Source organism: Channa argus, unplaced genomic scaffold, assembly GCF_033026475.1.
Source record: "Channa argus isolate prfri unplaced genomic scaffold, Channa argus male v1.0 Contig057, whole genome shotgun sequence".
Lineage (NCBI taxonomy): Eukaryota > Metazoa > Chordata > Actinopteri > Anabantiformes > Channidae > Channa > Channa argus.
The window spans coordinates 139329-159915 of NW_027125276.1; the positions used below are offsets into that span (position 1 = coordinate 139329).

At 41.7% G+C, this 20587-nt stretch overlaps 17 pseudogenes; all 17 read right to left on the minus strand.

Moving 5' to 3' along the window:
- Window positions 1–655: 655 nt before the first annotated feature.
- On the minus strand, window positions 656–774 carry LOC137119399 (5S ribosomal RNA; annotated as a pseudogene).
- An 857-nt stretch (window positions 775–1631) lies between these two features.
- Window positions 1632–1750, minus strand: LOC137119419 (5S ribosomal RNA; annotated as a pseudogene).
- An 857-nt stretch (window positions 1751–2607) lies between these two features.
- On the minus strand, window positions 2608–2726 carry LOC137119470 (5S ribosomal RNA; annotated as a pseudogene).
- Window positions 2727–3583: 857 nt separating this feature from the next.
- On the minus strand, window positions 3584–3702 carry LOC137119495 (5S ribosomal RNA; annotated as a pseudogene).
- Window positions 3703–5532: 1830 nt separating this feature from the next.
- Window positions 5533–5651, minus strand: LOC137119471 (5S ribosomal RNA; annotated as a pseudogene).
- An 854-nt stretch (window positions 5652–6505) lies between these two features.
- On the minus strand, window positions 6506–6624 carry LOC137119511 (5S ribosomal RNA; annotated as a pseudogene).
- A 1833-nt stretch (window positions 6625–8457) lies between these two features.
- Window positions 8458–8576, minus strand: LOC137119472 (5S ribosomal RNA; annotated as a pseudogene).
- An 854-nt stretch (window positions 8577–9430) lies between these two features.
- Window positions 9431–9549, minus strand: LOC137119474 (5S ribosomal RNA; annotated as a pseudogene).
- A 1830-nt stretch (window positions 9550–11379) lies between these two features.
- On the minus strand, window positions 11380–11498 carry LOC137119475 (5S ribosomal RNA; annotated as a pseudogene).
- A 1833-nt stretch (window positions 11499–13331) lies between these two features.
- Window positions 13332–13450, minus strand: LOC137119476 (5S ribosomal RNA; annotated as a pseudogene).
- Window positions 13451–14304: 854 nt separating this feature from the next.
- Window positions 14305–14423, minus strand: LOC137119368 (5S ribosomal RNA; annotated as a pseudogene).
- An 854-nt stretch (window positions 14424–15277) lies between these two features.
- On the minus strand, window positions 15278–15396 carry LOC137119369 (5S ribosomal RNA; annotated as a pseudogene).
- An 857-nt stretch (window positions 15397–16253) lies between these two features.
- LOC137119535 (5S ribosomal RNA) lies at window positions 16254–16372 on the minus strand (annotated as a pseudogene).
- An 856-nt stretch (window positions 16373–17228) lies between these two features.
- Window positions 17229–17347, minus strand: LOC137119370 (5S ribosomal RNA; annotated as a pseudogene).
- An 857-nt stretch (window positions 17348–18204) lies between these two features.
- LOC137119510 (5S ribosomal RNA) lies at window positions 18205–18323 on the minus strand (annotated as a pseudogene).
- Window positions 18324–19176: 853 nt separating this feature from the next.
- On the minus strand, window positions 19177–19295 carry LOC137119371 (5S ribosomal RNA; annotated as a pseudogene).
- An 857-nt stretch (window positions 19296–20152) lies between these two features.
- Window positions 20153–20271, minus strand: LOC137119420 (5S ribosomal RNA; annotated as a pseudogene).
- Window positions 20272–20587: the final 316 nt, after the last annotated feature.

Sequence of the window (20587 nt, forward strand, 5' to 3'; positions counted from 1 at the left end):
GAGATGTTCCAACAGAACGATATTTATTTTAAACGAAAGAAAGTGTCAAACAAAACATGACTCTACAACTCAGGGCGAACCAAGGCCAACATAATAAACAAAATAAGCCATTTCCCACAGAAAGTGCTAGCTAGCCTGATAGAAATAAACAAACCAAAAGACAGTCGCTAACCCTAACTCCCTAATGTGAAAACGGTCCAAAGAAAATGGCAGTTCACCCCTACAGATTTAATACTATTTACAAAATATACAATTTATAAACAAAACCACGGCACAAAACCTAACAATTCAAAAATGCTAAATAAGGTTTGGAAACCAAGAACAGCAAACAGGTGCTGATGCCAGAAAGAGCCTCGCTAGCTGTTGGGAACCGTACTTTTAAAACTCCAGGAAGTGTAGGATGGACCAATCAGCTTCCTGTACTGCCCCCCAATCCGGCCAATCAGGCAGGGCACCTATAAGAACAAGAAAATAAAAACAACACATATGGCCAGGACCGTAACATGGTCTACTAGTAATGAAGCACGATGGTTGGCAAACCAATAAAGTAGCAAAACAGCAATGAAAGAACAAAATTTGATGAAAATATAGAACAATTTCTATGAATAAATAGGCAGTAACACCAGCTTGTGCTGCCCGTAAACCCAAGCAAAAAAGCTTACAGCACCTGGCATTCCCAGGCGGTCTTCCTACCAAGTACTAACCAGGCCCGGCTCTATTTGGCTGCCGAGATCGGACGAGATCGGGCGCTTAGAGAGCGGTGTGGCCGTAAGCTGCATTTGACATCATCAACAGCTCTTAAAAACGCTGGAGAAGCAGAATGCATGACACTTGCTAAGAAGAAGATAAATATGGCAAAGTACAAAGTACTATAACTGTACTGGTCTGTTACGCCCCTGTCTAGGGGGTCAGGGTGCAACATACAAAGATAAATTTGGATGTTCCCTCTCCGATCCTCAAACCAAAATCCAGGATTGAGATGTTCCAACAGAACGATATTTATTTTAAACGAAAGAAAGTGTCAAACAAAACATGACTCTACAACTCAGGGCGAACCAAGGCCAACATAATAAACAAAATAAGCCATTTCCCACAGAAAGTGTTAGCTAGCCTGATAGAAATAAACAAACCAAAAGATAGTCGCTAACCCTAACTCCCTAATGTGAAAACACTCCAAAGAAAATGGCAGTTCACCCCTACAGATTTAATACTATTTACAAAATATACAATTTATAAACAAAACCACGGCACAAAACCTAACAATTCAAAAATGCTAAATAAGGTTTGGAAACCAAGAAAAGTAAACAGGTGCTAATGCCAGAAAGAGCCTCGCTAGCTGTTGGGAACCGTACTTTTAAAACTCCAGGAAGTGTAGGATGGACCAATCAGCTTCCTGTACTGCCCCCCAATCCGGCCAATCAGGCAGGGCACCTATAAGAACAACAAAATAAAAACAACACATATGGCCAGGACCGTAACATGGTCTACTAGTAATGAAGCACGATGGTTGACAAACCAATAAAGTAGCAAAACAGCAATGAAAGAACAAAATTTGATGAAAATATGGAACAATTTCTATGAATAAATAGGCAGTAACACCAGCTTGTGCTGCCCGTAAACCCAAGCAAAAAAACTTACAGCACCTGGTATTCCCAGGCGGTCTTCCTACCAAGTACTAACCAGGCCCGGCTCTATTTGGCTGCCGAGATCGGACGAGATCGGGCGCTTAGAGAGCGGTGTGGCCGTAAGCTGCATTTGACATCATCAACAGCTCCTAAAAACGCTGGAGAAGCAGAATGCATGACACTTGCTAAGAAGAAGATAAATGTGGCAAAGTACAAAGTACTATAACTGTACTGGTCTGTTACGCCCCTGTCTAGGGGGTCAGGGTGAAACATACAAAGATAAATTTGCATGATCCCTCTCCGATCCTCAAACCAAAATCCAGGATTGAGATGTTCCAACAGAATGATATTTATTTTAAACGAAAGAAAGTGTCAAACAAAACATGACACTACAACTCAGGGCGAACCAAGGCCAACATAATAAACAAAATAAGCCATTTCCCACAGAAAGTGTTAGCTAGCCTGATAGAAATAAACAAACCAAAAGATAGTCGCTAACCCTAACTCCCTAATGTGAAAACACTCCAAAGAAAATGGCAGTTCACCCCTACAGATTTAATACTATTTACAAAATATACAATTTATAAACAAAACCACGGCACAAAACCTAACAATTCAAAAATGCTAAATAAGGTTTGGAAACCAAGAACAGCAAACAGGTGCTGATGCCAGAAAGAGCCTCGCTAGCTGTTGGGAACCGTACTTTTAAAACTCCAGGAAGTGTAGGATGGACCAATCAGCTTCCTGTAGTGCCCCCCAATCCAGCCAATCAGGCAGGGCACCTATAAGAACAACAAAATAAAAACAACACATATGGCCAGGACCGTAACATGGTCTACTAGTAATGAAGCACGATGGTTGGCAAACCAATAAAGTAGCAAAACAGCAATGAAAGAACAAAATTTGATGAAAATATAGAACAATTTCTATGAATAAATAGGCAGTAACACCAGCTTGTGCTGCCCGTAAACCCAAGCAAAAAAGCTTACAGCACCTGGTATTCCCAGGCGGTCTTCCTACCAAGTACTAACCAGGCCCGGCTCTATTTGGCTGCCGAGATCGGACGAGATCGGGCGCTTAGAGAGCGGTGGGGCCGTAAGCTGCATTTGACATCATCAACAGCTCTTAAAAACGCTGGAGAAGCAGAATGCATGACACTTGCTAAGAAGAAGATAAATGTGGCAAAGTACAAAGTACTATAACTGTACTGGTCTGTTACGCCCCTGTCTAGGGGGTCAGGGTGCAACATACAAAGATAAATTAGCATGTTCCCTCTCCGATCCCCAAACCAAAATCCAGGATCGAGATGTTCCAACAGAATGATATTTATTTTAAACGAAAGAAAGTGTCAAACAAAACATGACACTACAACTCAGGGCGAACCAAGGCCAACATAATAAACAAAATAAGCCATTTCCCACAGAAAGTGCTAGCTAGCCTGATAGAAATAAACAAACCAAAAGACAGTCGCTAACCCTAACTCCCTAATGTGAAAACAGTCCAAAGAAAATGGCAGTTCACCCCTACAGATTTAATACTATTTACAAAATATACAATTTATAAACAAAACCACGGCACAAAACCTAACAATTCAAAAATGCTAAATAAGGTTTGGAAACCAAGAACAGCAAACAGGTGTTGATGCCAGAAAGAGCCTCGCTAGCTGTTGGGAACCGTACTTTTAAAACTCCAGGAAGTGTAGGATGGACCAATCAGCTTCCTGTACTGCCCCCCAATCTGGCCAATCAGGCAGGGCACCTATAAGAACAAGAAAATAAAAACAACACATATGGCCAGGACCGTAACATGGTCTACTAGTAATGAAGCACGATGGTTGGCAAACCAATAAAGTAGCAAAACAGCAATGAAAGAACAAAATTTGATGAAAATATAGAACAATTTCTATGAATAAATAGGCAGTAACACCAGCTTGTGCTGCCCGTAAACCCAAGCAAAAAACCTTACAGCACCTGGTATTCCCAGGCGGTCTTCCTACCAAGTACTAACCAGGCCCGGCTCTATTTGGCTGCCGAGATCGGACGAGATCGGGCGCTTAGAGAGCGGTGTGGCCGTAAGCTGCATTTGACATCATCAACAGCTCTTAAAAACGCTGGAGAAGCAGAATGCATGACACTTGCTAAGAAGAAGATAAATGTGGCAAAGTACAAAGTACTATAACTGTACTGGTCTGTTACGCCCCTGTCTAGGGGGTCAGGGTGCAACATACAAAGATAAATTAGCATGTTCCCTCTCCGATCCCCAAACCAAAATCCAGGATCGAGATGTTCCAACAGAATGATATTTATTTTAAACGAAAGAAAGTGTCAAACAAAACATGACTCTACAACTCAGGGCGAACCAAGGCCAACATAATAAACAAAATAAGCCATTTCCAACAGAAAGTGTTAGCTAGCCTGATAGAAATAAACAAACCAAAAGATAGTCGCTAACCCTAACTCCCTAATGTGAAAACACTCCAAAGAAAATGGCAGTTCACCCTTACAGATTTAATACTATTTACAAAATATACAATTTATAAACAAAACCACGGCACAAAACCTAACAATTCAAAAATGCTAAATAAGGTTTGGAAACCAAGAAAAGTAAACAGGTGCTGATGCCAGAAAGAGCCTCGCTAGCTGTTGGGAACCGTACTTTTAAAACTCCAGGAAGTGTAGGATGGACCAATCAGCTTCCTGTACTGCCCCCCAATCCGGCCAATCAGGCAGGGCACCTATAAGAACAAGAAAATAAAAACAACACATATGGCCAGGACTGTAACATGGTCTACTAGTAATGAAGCACGATGGTTGGCAAACCAATAAAGTAGCAAAACAGCAATGAAAGAACAAAATTTGATGAAAATATAGAACAATTTCTATGAATAAATAGGCAGTAACACCAGCTTGTGCTGCCCGTAAACCCAAGCAAAGAAGCTTACAGCACGTGGTATTCCCAGGCGGTCTTCCTACCAAGTACTAACAAGGCCCGGCCATAATTGGCTGCTGAGATCGGACGGGATCGGGCGCTTAGAGAGCAGTGTGGCCGTAAGCTGCATTTGACATCATCAACAGCTCTTAAAAACGCTGGAGAAGCAGAATGCATGACACTTGCTAAGAAGAAGATAAATGTGGCAAAGTACAAAGTACTATAACTGTACTGGTCTGTTACGCCCCTGTCTAGGGGGTCAGGGTGCAACATACAAAGATAAATTAGCATGTTCCCTCTCCGATCCCCAAACCAAAATCCATGATCGAGATGTTCCAACAGAATGATATTTATTTTAAACGAAAGAAAGTGACAAACAAAAAATGACACAACTCATGGCGAACCAAGGCCAACATAATAAACAAAATAAGCCATTTCCCACAGAAAGTGCTAGCTAGCCTGATAGAAATAAACAAACCAAAAGACAGTCGCTAACCCTAACTCCCTAATGTGAAAACGGTCCAAAGAAAATGGCAGTTCACCCCTACAGATTTAATACTATTTACAAAATATACAATTTATAAACAAAACCACGGCACAAAACCTAACAATTCAAAAATGCTAAATAAGGTTTGGAAACCAAGAACAGCAAACAGGTGCTGATGCCAGAAAGAGCCTCGCTAGCTGTTGGGAACCGTACTTTTAAAACTCCAGGAAGTGTAGGATGGACCAATCAGCTTCCTGTACTGCCCCCCAATCCGGCCAATCAGGCAGGGCACCTATAAGAACAAGAAAATAAAAACAACACATATGGCCAGGACCGTAACATGGTCTACTAGTAATGAAGCACGATGGTTGGCAAACCAATAAAGTAGCAAAACAGCAATGAAAGAACAAAATTTGATGAAAATATAGAACAATTTCTATGAATAAATAGGCAGTAACACCAGCTTGTGCTGCCCGTAAACCCAAGCAAAAAAGCTTACAGCACCTGGTATTCCCAGGCGGTCTTCCTACCAAGTACTAACCAGGCCCGGCTCTATTTGGCTGCCGAGATCGGACGAGATCGGGCGCTTAGAGAGCGGTGGGGCCGTAAGCTGCATTTGACATCATCAACAGCTCTTAAAAACGCTGGAGAAGCAGAATGCATGACACTTGCTAAGAAGAAGATAAATGTGGCAAAGTACAAAGTACTATAACTGTACTGGTCTGTTACGCCCCTGTCTAGGGGGTCAGGGTGCAACATACAAAGATAAATTAGCATGTTCCCTCTCCGATCCCCAAACCAAAATCCAGGATCGAGATGTTCCAACAGAATGATATTTATTTTAAACGAAAGAAAGTGACAAACAAAAAATGACACAACTCATGGCGAACCAAGGCCAACATAATAAACAAAATAAGCCATTTCCCACAGAAAGTGCTAGCTAGCCTGATAGAAATAAACAAACCAAAAGACAGTCGCTAACCCTAACTCCCTAATGTGAAAACGGTCCAAAGAAAATGGCAGTTCACCCCTACAGATTTAATACTATTTACAAAATATACAATTTATAAACAAAACCACGGCACAAAACCTAACAATTCAAAAATGCTAAATAAGGTTTGGAAACCAAGAACAGCAAACAGGTGCTGATGCCAGAAAGAGCCTCGCTAGCTGTTGGGAACCGTACTTTTAAAACTCCAGGAAGTGTAGGATGGACCAATCAGCTTCCTGTACTGCCCCCCAATCCGGCCAATCAGGCAGGGCACCTATAAGAACAAGAAAATAAAAACAACACATATGGCCAGGACCGTAACATGGTCTACTAGTAATGAAGCACGATGGTTGGCAAACCAATAAAGTAGCAAAACAGCAATGAAAGAACAAAATTTGATGAAAATATAGAACAATTTCTATGAATAAATAGGCAGTAACACCAGCTTGTGCTGCCCGTAAACCCAAGCAAAAAAGCTTACAGAACCTGGCATTCCCAGGCGGTCTTCCTACCAAGTACTAACCAGGCCCGGCTCTATTTGGCTGCCGAGATCGGACGAGATCGGGCGCTTAGAGAGCGGTGTGGCCGTAAGCTGCATTTGACATCATCAACAGCTCTTAAAAACGCTGGAGAAGCAGAATGCATGACACTTGCTAAGAAGAAGATAAATATGGCAAAGTACAAAGTACTATAACTGTACTGGTCTGTTACGCCCCTGTCTAGGGGGTCAGGGTGCAACATACAAAGATAAATTTGGATGTTCCCTCTCCGATCCTCAAACCAAAATCCAGGATTGAGATGTTCCAACAGAACGATATTTATTTTAAACGAAAGAAAGTGTCAAACAAAACATGACTCTACAACTCAGGGCGAACCAAGGCCAACATAATAAACAAAATAAGCCATTTCCCACAGAAAGTGTTAGCTAGCCTGATAGAAATAAACAAACCAAAAGATAGTCGCTAACCCTAACTCCCTAATGTGAAAACACTCCAAAGAAAATGGCAGTTCACCCCTACAGATTTAATACTATTTACAAAATATACAATTTATAAACAAAACCACGGCACAAAACCTAACAATTCAAAAATGCTAAATAAGGTTTGGAAACCAAGAAAAGTAAACAGGTGCTAATGCCAGAAAGAGCCTCGCTAGCTGTTGGGAACCGTACTTTTAAAACTCCAGGAAGTGTAGGATGGACCAATCAGCTTCCTGTACTGCCCCCCAATCCGGCCAATCAGGCAGGGCACCTATAAGAACAAGAAAATAAAAACAACACATATGGCCAGGACTGTAACATGGTCTACTAGTAATGAAGCACGATGGTTGGCAAACCAATAAAGTAGCAAAACAGCAATGAAAGAACAAAATTTGATGAAAATATAGAACAATTTCTATGAATAAATAGGCAGTAACACCAGCTTGTGCTGCCCGTAAACCCAAGCAAAGAAGCTTACAGCACGTGGTATTCCCAGGCGGTCTTCCTACCAAGTACTAACAAGGCCCGGCCATAATTGGCTGCTGAGATCGGACGGGATCGGGCGCTTAGAGAGCAGTGTGGCCGTAAGCTGCATTTGACATCATCAACAGCTCTTAAAAACGCTGGAGAAGCAGAATGCATGACACTTGCTAAGAAGAAGATAAATGTGGCAAAGTACAAAGTACTATAACTGTACTGGTCTGTTACGCCCCTGTCTAGGGGGTCAGGGTGCAACATACAAAGATAAATTAGCATGTTCCCTCTCCGATCCCCAAACCAAAATCCAGGATCGAGATGTTCCAACAGAATGATATTTATTTTAAACGAAAGAAAGTGTCAAACAAAACATGACACTACAACTCAGGGCGAACCAAGGCCAACATAATAAACAAAATAAGCCATTTCCCACAGAAAGTGCTAGCTAGCCTGATAGAAATAAACAAACCAAAAGACAGTCGCTAACCCTAACTCCCTAATGTGAAAACAGTCCAAAGAAAATGGCAGTTCACCCCTACAGATTTAATACTATTTACAAAATATACAATTTATAAACAAAACCACGGCACAAAACCTAACAATTCAAAAATGCTAAATAAGGTTTGGAAACCAAGAACAGCAAACAGGTGCTGATGCCAGAAAGAGCCTCGCTAGCTGTTGGGAACCGTACTTTTAAAACTCCAGGAAGTGTAGGATGGACCAATCAGCTTCCTGTACTGCCCCCCAATCCGGCCAATCAGGCAGGGCACCTATAAGAACAACAAAATAAAAACAACACATATGGCCAGGACCGTAACATGGTCTACTAGTAATGAAGCACGATGGTTGGCAAACCAATAAAGTAGCAAAACAGCAATGAAAGAACAAAATTTGATGAAAATATAGAACAATTTCTATGAATAAATAGGCAGTAACACCAGCTTGTGCTGCCCGTAAACCCAAGCAAAAAAGCTTACAGCACCTGGTATTCCCAGGCGGTCTTCCTACCAAGTACTAACCAGGCCCGGCTCTATTTGGCTGCCGAGATCGGACGAGATCGGGCGCTTAGAGAGCGGTGGGGCCGTAAGCTGCATTTGACATCATCAACAGCTCTTAAAAACGCTGGAGAAGCAGAATGCATGACACTTGCTAAGAAGAAGATAAATGTGGCAAAGTACAAAGTACTATAACTGTACTGGTCTGTTACGCCCCTGTCTAGGGGGTCAGGGTGCAACATACAAAGATAAATTAGCATGTTCCCTCTCCGATCCCCAAACCAAAATCCAGGATCGAGATGTTCCAACAGAATGATATTTATTTTAAACGAAAGAAAGTGACAAACAAAAAATGACACAACTCATGGCGAACCAAGGCCAACATAATAAACAAAATAAGCCATTTCCCACAGAAAGTGCTAGCTAGCCTGATAGAAATAAACAAACCAAAAGACAGTCGCTAACCCTAACTCCCTAATGTGAAAACGGTCCAAAGAAAATGGCAGTTCACCCCTACAGATTTAATACTATTTACAAAATATACAATTTATAAACAAAACCACGGCACAAAACCTAACAATTCAAAAATGCTAAATAAGGTTTGGAAACCAAGAACAGCAAACAGGTGCTGATGCCAGAAAGAGCCTCGCTAGCTGTTGGGAACCGTACTTTTAAAACTCCAGGAAGTGTAGGATGGACCAATCAGCTTCCTGTACTGCCCCCCAATCCGGCCAATCAGGCAGGGCACCTATAAGAACAACAAAATAAAAACAACACATATGGCCAGGACCGTAACATGGTCTACTAGTAATGAAGCACGATGGTTGGCAAACCAATAAAGTAGCAAAACAGCAATGAAAGAACAAAATTTGATGAAAATATAGAACAATTTCTATGAATAAATAGGCAGTAACACCAGCTTGTGCTGCCCGTAAACCCAAGCAAAAAAGCTTACAGCACCTGGTATTCCCAGGCGGTCTTCCTACCAAGTACTAACCAGGCCCGGCTCTATTTGGCTGCCGAGATCGGACGAGATCGGGCGCTTAGAGAGCGGTGGGGCCGTAAGCTGCATTTGACATCATCAACAGCTCTTAAAAACGCTGGAGAAGCAGAATGCATGACACTTGCTAAGAAGAAGATAAATGTGGCAAAGTACAAAGTACTATAACTGTACTGGTCTGTTACGCCCCTGTCTAGGGGGTCAGGGTGCAACATACAAAGATAAATTAGCATGTTCCCTCTCCGATCCCCAAACCAAAATCCAGGATCGAGATGTTCCAACAGAATGATATTTATTTTAAACGAAAGAAAGTGTCAAACAAAACATGACTCTACAACTCAGGGCGAACCAAGGCCAACATAATAAACAAAATAAGCCATTTCCAACAGAAAGTGTTAGCTAGCCTGATAGAAATAAACAAACCAAAAGATAGTCGCTAACCCTAACTCCCTAATGTGAAAACACTCCAAAGAAAATGGCAGTTCACCCTTACAGATTTAATACTATTTACAAAATATACAATTTATAAACAAAACCACGGCACAAAACCTAACAATTCAAAAATGCTAAATAAGGTTTGGAAACCAAGAAAAGTAAACAGGTGCTGATGCCAGAAAGAGCCTCGCTAGCTGTTGGGAACCGTACTTTTAAAACTCCAGGAAGTGTAGGATGGACCAATCAGCTTCCTGTACTGCCCCCCAATCCGGCCAATCAGGCAGGGCACCTATAAGAACAAGAAAATAAAAACAACACATATGGCCAGGACTGTAACATGGTCTACTAGTAATGAAGCACGATGGTTGGCAAACCAATAAAGTAGCAAAACAGCAATGAAAGAACAAAATTTGATGAAAATATAGAACAATTTCTATGAATAAATAGGCAGTAACACCAGCTTGTGCTGCCCGTAAACCCAAGCAAAGAAGCTTACAGCACGTGGTATTCCCAGGCGGTCTTCCTACCAAGTACTAACAAGGCCCGGCCATAATTGGCTGCTGAGATCGGACGGGATCGGGCGCTTAGAGAGCAGTGTGGCCGTAAGCTGCATTTGACATCATCAACAGCTCTTAAAAACGCTGGAGAAGCAGAATGCATGACACTTGCTAAGAAGAAGATAAATGTGGCAAAGTACAAAGTACTATAACTGTACTGGTCTGTTACGCCCCTGTCTAGGGGGTCAGGGTGCAACATACAAAGATAAATTAGCATGTTCCCTCTCCGATCCCCAAACCAAAATCCATGATCGAGATGTTCCAACAGAATGATATTTATTTTAAACGAAAGAAAGTGACAAACAAAAAATGACACAACTCATGGCGAACCAAGGCCAACATAATAAACAAAATAAGCCATTTCCCACAGAAAGTGCTAGCTAGCCTGATAGAAATAAACAAACCAAAAGACAGTCGCTAACCCTAACTCCCTAATGTGAAAACGGTCCAAAGAAAATGGCAGTTCACCCCTACAGATTTAATACTATTTACAAAATATACAATTTATAAACAAAACCACGGCACAAAACCTAACAATTCAAAAATGCTAAATAAGGTTTGGAAACCAAGAACAGCAAACAGGTGCTGATGCCAGAAAGAGCCTCGCTAGCTGTTGGGAACCGTACTTTTAAAACTCCAGGAAGTGTAGGATGGACCAATCAGCTTCCTGTACTGCCCCCCAATCCGGCCAATCAGGCAGGGCACCTATAAGAACAACAAAATAAAAACAACACATATGGCCAGGACCGTAACATGGTCTACTAGTAATGAAGCACGATGGTTGGCAAACCAATAAAGTAGCAAAACAGCAATGAAAGAACAAAATTTGATGAAAATATAGAACAATTTCTATGAATAAATAGGCAGTAACACCAGCATGTGCTGCCCGTAAACCCAAGCAAAAAAGCTTACAGCACCTGGTATTCCCAGGCGGTCTTCCTACCAAGTACTAACCAGGCCCGGCTCTATTTGGCTGCCGAGATCGGACGAGATCGGGCGCTTAGAGAGCGGTGGGGCCGTAAGCTGCATTTGACATCATCAACAGCTCTTAAAAACGCTGGAGAAGCAGAATGCATGACACTTGCTAAGAAGAAGATAAATGTGGCAAAGTACAAAGTACTATAACTGTACTGGTCTGTTACGCCCCTGTCTAGGGGGTCAGGGTGCAACATACAAAGATAAATTAGCATGTTCCCTCTCCGATCCCCAAACCAAAATCCAGGATCGAGATGTTCCAACAGAATGATATTTATTTTAAACGAAAGAAAGTGTCAAACAAAACATGACTCTACAACTCAGGGCGAACCAAGGCCAACATAATAAACAAAATAAGCCATTTCCCACAGAAAGTGTTAGCTAGCCTGATAGAAATAAACAAACCAAAAGATAGTCGCTAACCCTAACTCCCTAATGTGAAAACACTCCAAAGAAAATGGCAGTTCACCCCTACAGATTTAATACTATTTACAAAATATACAATTTATAAACAAAACCACGGCACAAAACCTAACAATTCAAAAATGCTAAATAAGGTTTGGAAACCAAGAAAAGTAAACAGGTGCTAATGCCAGAAAGAGCCTCGCTAGCTGTTGGGAACCGTACTTTTAAAACTCCAGGAAGTGTAGGATGGACCAATCAGCTTCCTGTACTGCCCCCCAATCCGGCCAATCAGGCAGGGCACCTATAAGAACAAGAAAATAAAAACAACACATATGGCCAGGACTGTAACATGGTCTACTAGTAATGAAGCACGATGGTTGGCAAACCAATAAAGTAGCAAAACAGCAATGAAAGAACAAAATTTGATGAAAATATAGAACAATTTCTATGAATAAATAGGCAGTAACACCAGCTTGTGCTGCCCGTAAACCCAAGCAAAGAAGCTTACAGCACGTGGTATTCCCAGGCGGTCTTCCTACCAAGTACTAACAAGGCCCGGCCATAATTGGCTGCTGAGATCGGACGGGATCGGGCGCTTAGAGAGCAGTGTGGCCGTAAGCTGCATTTGACATCATCAACAGCTCTTAAAAACGCTGGAGAAGCAGAATGCATGACACTTGCTAAGAAGAAGATAAATGTGGCAAAGTACAAAGTACTATAACTGTACTGGTCTGTTACGCCCCTGTCTAGGGGGTCAGGGTGCAACATACAAAGATAAATTAGCATGTTCCCTCTCCGATCCCCAAACCAAAATCCAGGATCGAGATGTTCCAACAGAATGATATTTATTTTAAACGAAAGAAAGTGTCAAACAAAACATGACACTACAACTCAGGGCGAACCAAGGCCAACATAATAAACAAAATAAGCCATTTCCCACAGAAAGTGCTAGCTAGCCTGATAGAAATAAACAAACCAAAAGACAGTCGCTAACCCTAACTCCCTAATGTGAAAACAGTCCAAAGAAAATGGCAGTTCACCCCTACAGATTTAATACTATTTACAAAATATACAATTTATAAACAAAACCACGGCACAAAACCTAACAATTCAAAAATGCTAAATAAGGTTTGGAAACCAAGAACAGCAAACAGGTGCTGATGCCAGAAAGAGCCTCGCTAGCTGTTGGGAACCGTACTTTTAAAACTCCAGGAAGTGTAGGATGGACCAATCAGCTTCCTGTACTGCCCCCCAATCCGGCCAATCAGGCAGGGCACCTATAAGAACAACAAAATAAAAACAACACATATGGCCAGGACCGTAACATGGTCTACTAGTAATGAAGCACGATGGTTGGCAAACCAATAAAGTAGCAAAACAGCAATGAAAGAACAAAATTTGATGAAAATATAGAACAATTTCTATGAATAAATAGGCAGTAACACCAGCTTGTGCTGCCCGTAAACCCAAGCAAAAAAGCTTACAGCACCTGGTATTCCCAGGCGGTCTTCCTACCAAGTACTAACCAGGCCCGGCTCTATTTGGCTGCCGAGATCGGACGAGATCGGGCGCTTAGAGAGCGGTGGGGCCGTAAGCTGCATTTGACATCATCAACAGCTCTTAAAAACGCTGGAGAAGCAGAATGCATGACACTTGCTAAGAAGAAGATAAATGTGGCAAAGTACAAAGTACTATAACTGTACTGGTCTGTTACGCCCCTGTCTAGGGGGTCAGGGTGCAACATACAAAGATAAATTAGCATGTTCCCTCTCCGATCCCCAAACCAAAATCCAGGATCAAGATGTTCCAACAGAATGATATTTATTTTAAACGAAAGAAAGTGACAAACAAAAAATGACACAACTCATGGCGAACCAAGGCCAACATAATAAACAAAATAAGCCATTTCCCACAGAAAGTGCTAGCTAGCCTGATAGAAATAAACAAACCAAAAGATAGTCGCTAACCCTAACTCCCTAATATGAAAACACTCCAAAGAAAATGGCAGTTCACCCCTACAGATTTAATACTATTTACAAAATATACAATTTATAAACAAAACCACGGCACAAAACCTAACAATTCAAAAATGCTAAATAAGATTTGGAAACCAAGAACAGCAAACAGGTGCTGATGCCAGAAAGAGCCTCGCTAGCTGTTGGGAACCGTACTTTTAAAACTCCAGGAAGTGTAAGATGGACCAATCAGCTTCCTGTACTGCCCCCCAATCCGGCCAATCAGGCAGGGCACCTATAAGAACAACAAAATAAAAACAACACATATGGCCAGGACCGTAACATGGTCTACTAGTAATGAAGCACGATGGTTGGCAAACCAATAAAGTAGCAAAACAGCAATTAAAGAACAAAATTTGATGAAAATATAGAACAATTTCTATGAATAAATAGGCAGTAACACCAGCTTGTGCTGCCCGTAAACCCAAGCAAAAAAGCTTACAGCACCTGGTATTCCCAGGCGGTCTTCCTACCAAGTACTAACCAGGCCCGGCTCTATTTGGCTGCCGAGATCGGACGAGATCGGGCGCTTAGAGAGCGGTGTGGCCGTAAGCTGCATTTGACATCATCAACAGCTCTTAAAAACGCTGGAGAAGCAGAATGCATGACACTTGCTAAGAAGAAGATAAATGTGGCAAAGTACAAAGTACTATAACTGTACTGGTCTGTTACGCCCCTGTCTAGGGGGTCAGGGTGCAACATACAAAGATAAATTAGCATGTTCCCTCTCCGATCCCCAAACCAAAATCCAGGATCGAGATGTTCCAACAGAATGATATTTATTTTAAACGAAAGAAAGTGACAAACAAAAAATGACACAACTCATGGCGAACCAAGGCCAACATAATAAACAAAATAAGCCATTTCCCACAGAAAGTGCTAGCTAGCCTGATAGAAATAAACAAACCAAAAGACAGTTGCTAACCCTAACTCCCTAATGTGAAAACGGTCCAAAGAAAATGGCAGTTCACCCCTACAGATTTAATACTATTTACAAAATATACAATTTATAAACAAAACCACGTCACAAAACCTAACAATTCAAAAATGCTAAATAAGGTTTGGAAACCAAGAACAGCAAACAGGTGCTGATGCCAGAAAGAGCCTCGCTTGCTGTTGGGAACCGTACTTTTAAAACTCCAGGAAGTGTAGGATGGACCAATCAGCTTCCTGTACTGCCCCCCAATCCGGCCAATCAGGCAGGGCACCTATAAGAACAAGAAAATAAAAACAACACATATGGCCAGGACCGTAACATGGTCTACTAGTAATGAAGCACGATGGTTGGCAAACCAATAAAGTAGCAAAACAGCAATGAAAGAACAAAATTTGATGAAAATATAGAACAATTTCTATGAATAAATAGGCAGTAACACCAGCTTGTGCTGCCCGTAAACCCAAGCAAAAAAGCTTACAGCACCTGGTATTCCCAGGCGGTCTTCCTACCAAGTACTAACCAGGCCCGGCTCTATTTGGCTGCCGAGATCGGACGAGATCGGGCGCTTAGAGAGCGGTGTGGCCGTAAGCTGCATTTGACATCATCAACAGCTCTTAAAAACGCTGGAGAAGCAGAATGCATGACACTTGCTAAGAAGAAGATAAATATGGCAAAGTACAAAGTACTATAACTGTACTGGTCTGTTACGCCCCTGTCTAGGGGGTCAGGGTGAAACATACAAAGATAAATTTGGATGTTCCCTCTCCGATCCTCAAACCAAAATCCAGGATTGAGATGTTCCAACAGAATGATATTTATTTTAAACGAAAGAAGGTGTCAAACAAAACATGACTCTACAACTCAGGGCGAACCAAGGCCAACATAATAAACAAAATAAGCCATTTCCCACAGAAAGTGTTAGCTAGCCTGATAGAAATAAACAAACCAAAAGATAGTCGCTAACCCTAACTCCCTAATGTGAAAACACTCCAAAGAAAATGGCAGTTCACCCCTACAGATTTAATACTATTTACAAAATATACAATTTATAAACAAAACCACGGTACAAAACCTAACAATTCAAAAATGCTAAATAAGGTTTGGAAACCAAGAAAAGCAAACAGGTGCTGATGCCAGAAAGAGCCTCGCTAGCTGTTGGGAACCGTACTTTTAAAACTCCAGGAAGTGTAGGATGGACCAATCAGCTTCCTGTACTGCCCCCCAATCCGGCCAATCAGGCAGGGCACCTATAAGAACAAGAAAATAAAAACAACACATATGGCCAGGACTGTAACATGGTCTACTAGTAATGAAGCACGATGGTTGGCAAACCAATAAAGTAGCAAAACAGCAATGAAAGAACAAAATTTGATGAAAATATAGAACAATTTCTATGAATAAATAGGCAGTAACACCAGCTTGTGCTGCCCGTAAACCCAAGCAAAGAAGCTTACAGCACGTGGTATTCCCAGGCGGTCTTCCTACCAAGTACTAACAAGGCCCGGCCATAATTGGCTGCTGAGATCGGACGGGATCGGGCGCTTAGAGAGCGGTGTGGCCGTAAGCTGCATTTGACATCATCAACAGCTCTTAAAAACGCTGGAGAAGCAGAATGCATGACACTTGCTAAGAAGAAGATAAATGTGGCAAAGTACAAAGTACTATAACTGTACTGGTCTGTTACGCCCCTGTCTAGGGGGTCAGGGTGCAACATACAAAGATAAATTAGCATGTTCCCTCTCCGATCCCCAAACCAAAATCCAGGATCGAGATGTTCCAACAGAATGATATTTATTTTAAACGAAAGAAAGTGTCAAACAAAACATGACACTACAACTCAGGGCGAACCAAGGCCAACATAATAAACAAAATAAGCCATTTCCCACAGAAAGTGCTAGCTAGCCTGATAGAAATAAACAAACCAAAAGACAGTCGCTAACCCTAACTCCCTAATGTGAAAACGGTCCAAAGAAAATGGCAGTTCACCCCTACAGATTTAATACTATTTACAAAATATACAATTTATAACAAAACCACGTCACAAAACCTAACAATTCAAAAATGCTAAATAAGGTTTGGAAACCAAGAACAGCAAGCAAGTGCTGATGCCAGAAAGAGCCTCGCTTGCTGTTGGGAACCGTACTTTTAAAACTCCAGGAAGTGTAGGATGGACCAATCAGCTTCCTGTACTGCCCCCCAATCCGGCCAATCAGGCAGGGCACCTATAAGAACAAGAAAATAAAAACAACACATATGGCCAGGACCGTAACATGGTCTACTAGTAATGAAGCACGATGGTTGGCAAACCAATAAAGTAGCAAAACAGCAATGAAAGAACAAAATTTGATGAAAATATAGAACAATTTCTATGAATAAATAGGCAGTAACACCAGCTTGTGCTGCCCGTAAACCCAAGCAAAAAAGCTTACAGCACCTGGTATTCCCAGGCGGTCTTCCTACCAAGTACTAACCAGGCCCGGCTCTATTTGGCTGCCGAGATCGGACGAGATCGGGCGCTTAGAGAGCGGTGTGGCCGTAAGCTGCATTTGACATCATCAACAGCTCTTAAAAACGCTGGAGAAGCAGAATGCATGACACTTGCTAAGAAGAAGATAAATGTGGCAAAGTACAAAGTACTATAACTGTACTGGTCTGTTACGCCCCTGTCTAGGGGGTCAGGGTGCAACATACAAAGATAAATTAGCATGTTCCCTCTCCGATCCCCAAACCAAAATCCAGGATCGAGATGTTCCAACAGAATGATATTTATTTTAAACGAAAGAAAGTGTCAAACAAAACATGACACTACAACTCAGGGCGAACCAAGGCCAACATAATAAACAAAATAAGCCATTTCCCACAGAAAGTGCTAGCTAGCCTGATAGAAATAAACAAACCAAAAGACAGTCGCTAACCCTAACTCCCTAATGTGAAAACAGTCCAAAGAAAATGGCAGTTCACCCCTACAGATTTAATACTATTTACAAAATATACAATTTATAAACAAAACCACGGCACAAAACCTAACAATTCAAAAATGCTAAATAAGGTTTGGAAACCAAGAACAGCAAACAGGTGCTGATGCCAGAAAGAGCCTCGCTAGCTGTTGGGAACCGTACTTTTAAAACTCCAGGAAGTGTAGGATGGACCAATCAGCTTCCTGTACTGCCCCCCAATCCGGCCAATCAGGCAGGGCACCTATAAGAACAACAAAATAAAAACAACACATATGGCCAGGACCGTAACATGGTCTACTAGTAATGAAGCACGATGGTTGGCAAACCAATAAAGTAGCAAAACAGCAATGAAAGAACAAAATTTGATGAAAATATAGAACAATTTCTATGAATAAATAGGCAGTAACACCAGCTTGTGCTGCCCGTAAACCCAAGCAAAAAAGCTTACAGCACCTGGTATTCCCAGGCAGTCTTCCTACCAAGTACTAACCAGGCCCGGCTCTATTTGGCTGCCGAGATCGGACGAGATCGGGCGCTTAGAGAGCGGTGGGGCCGTAAGCTGCATTTGACATCATCAACAGCTCTTAAAAACGCTGGAGAAGCAGAATGCATGACACTTGCTAAGAAGAAGATAAATGTGGCAAAGTACAAAGTACTATAACTGTACTGGTCTGTTACGCCCCTGTCTAGGGGGTCAGGGTGCAACATACAAAGATAAATTAGCATGTTCCCTCTCCGATCCCCAAACCAAAATCCAGGATCGAGATGTTCCAACAGAATGATATTTATTTTAAACGAAAGAAAGTGACAAACAAAAAATGACACAACTCATGGCGAACCAAGGCCAACATAATAAACAAAATAAGCCATTTCCCACAGAAAGTGCTAGCTAGCCTGATAGAAATAAACAAACCAAAAGACAGTCGCTAACCCTAACTCCCTAATGTGAAAACGGTCCAAAGAAAATGGCAGTTCACCCCTACAGATTTAATACTATTTACAAAATATACAATTTATAACAAAACCACGTCACAAAACCTAACAATTCAAAAATGCTAAATAAGGTTTGGAAACCAAGAACAGCAAGCAGGTGCTGATGCCAGAAAGAGCCTCGCTTGCTGTTGGGAACCGTACTTTTAAAACTCCAGGAAGTGTAGGATGGACCAATCAGCTTCCTGTACTGCCCCCCAATCCGGCCAATCAGGCAGGGCACCTATAAGAACAAGAAAATAAAAACAACACATATGGCCAGGACCGTAACATGGTCTACTAGTAATGAAGCACGATGGTTGGCAAACCAATACAGTAGCAAAACAGCAATGAAAGAACAAAATTTGATGAAAATATAGAACAATTTCTATGAATAAATAGGCAGTAACACCAGCTTGTGCTGCCCGTAAACCCAAGCAAAAAAGCTTACAGCACCTGGTATTCCCAGGCGGTCTTCCTACCAAGTACTAACCAGGCCCGGCTCTATTTGGCTGCCGAGATCGGACGAGATCGGGCGCTTAGAGAGCGGTGTGGCCGTAAGCTGCATTTGACATCATCAACAGCTCTTAAAAACGCTGGAGAAGCAGAATGCATGACACTTGCTAAGAAGAAGATAAATATGGCAAAGTACAAAGTACTATAACTGTACTGGTCTGTTACGCCCCTGTCTAGGGGGTCAGGGTGCAACATACAAATATAAATTAGGATGTTCCCTCTCCGGTCTCCAAACCATAATCCAGGATCGAGATGTTCCAACAGAATGATATTTATTTTAAACGAAAGAAAGTGTCAAACAAAACATGACACTACAACTCAGGGCGAACCAAGGCCAACATAATAAACAAAATAAGCCATTTCCCACAGAAAGTGTTAGCTAGCCTGATAGAAATAAACAAACCAAAAGATAGTCGCTAACCCTAACTCCCTAATGTGAAAACACTCCAAAGAAAATGGCAGTTCACCCCTACAGATTTAATACTATTTACAAAATATACAATTTATAAACAAAACCACGGCACAAAACCTAACAATTCAAAAATGCTAAATAAGGTTTGGAAACCAAGAACAGCAAACAGGTGCTGCTGCCAGAAAGAGCCTCGCTAGCTGTTGGGAACCGTACTTTTAAAACTCCAGGAAGTGAAGGATGGACCAATCAGCTTCCTGTACTGCCCCCCAATCCGGCCAATAAGGCAGGGCACCTATAAGAACAACAAAATAAAAACAACACATATGGCCAGGACCGTAACATGGTCTACTAGTAATGAAGCACGATGGTTGACAAACCAATAAAGTAGCAAAACAGCAATGAAAGAACAAAATTTGATGAAAATATGGAACAATTTCTATGAATAAATAGGCAGTAACACCAGCTTGTGCTGCCCGTAAACCCAAGCAAAAAAACTTACAGCACCTGGTATTCCCAGGCGGTCTTCCTACCAAGTACTAACCAGGCCCGGCTCTATTTGGCTGCCGAGATCGGACGAGATCGGGCGCTTAGAGAGCGGTGTGGCCGTAAGCTGCATTTGACATCATCAACAGCTCCTAAAAACGCTGGAGAAGCAGAATGCATGACACTTGCTAAGAAGAAGATAAATGTGGCAAAGTACAAAGTACTATAACTGTACTGGTCTGTTACGCCCCTGTCTAGGGGGTCAGGGTGAAACATACAAAGATAAATTTGCATGATCCCTCTCCGATCCTCAAACCAAAATCCAGGATTGAGATGTTCCAACAGAATGATATTTATTTTAAACGAAAGAAAGTGTCAAACAAAACATGACACTACAACTCAGGGCGAACCAAGGCCAACATAATAAACAAAATAAGCCATTTC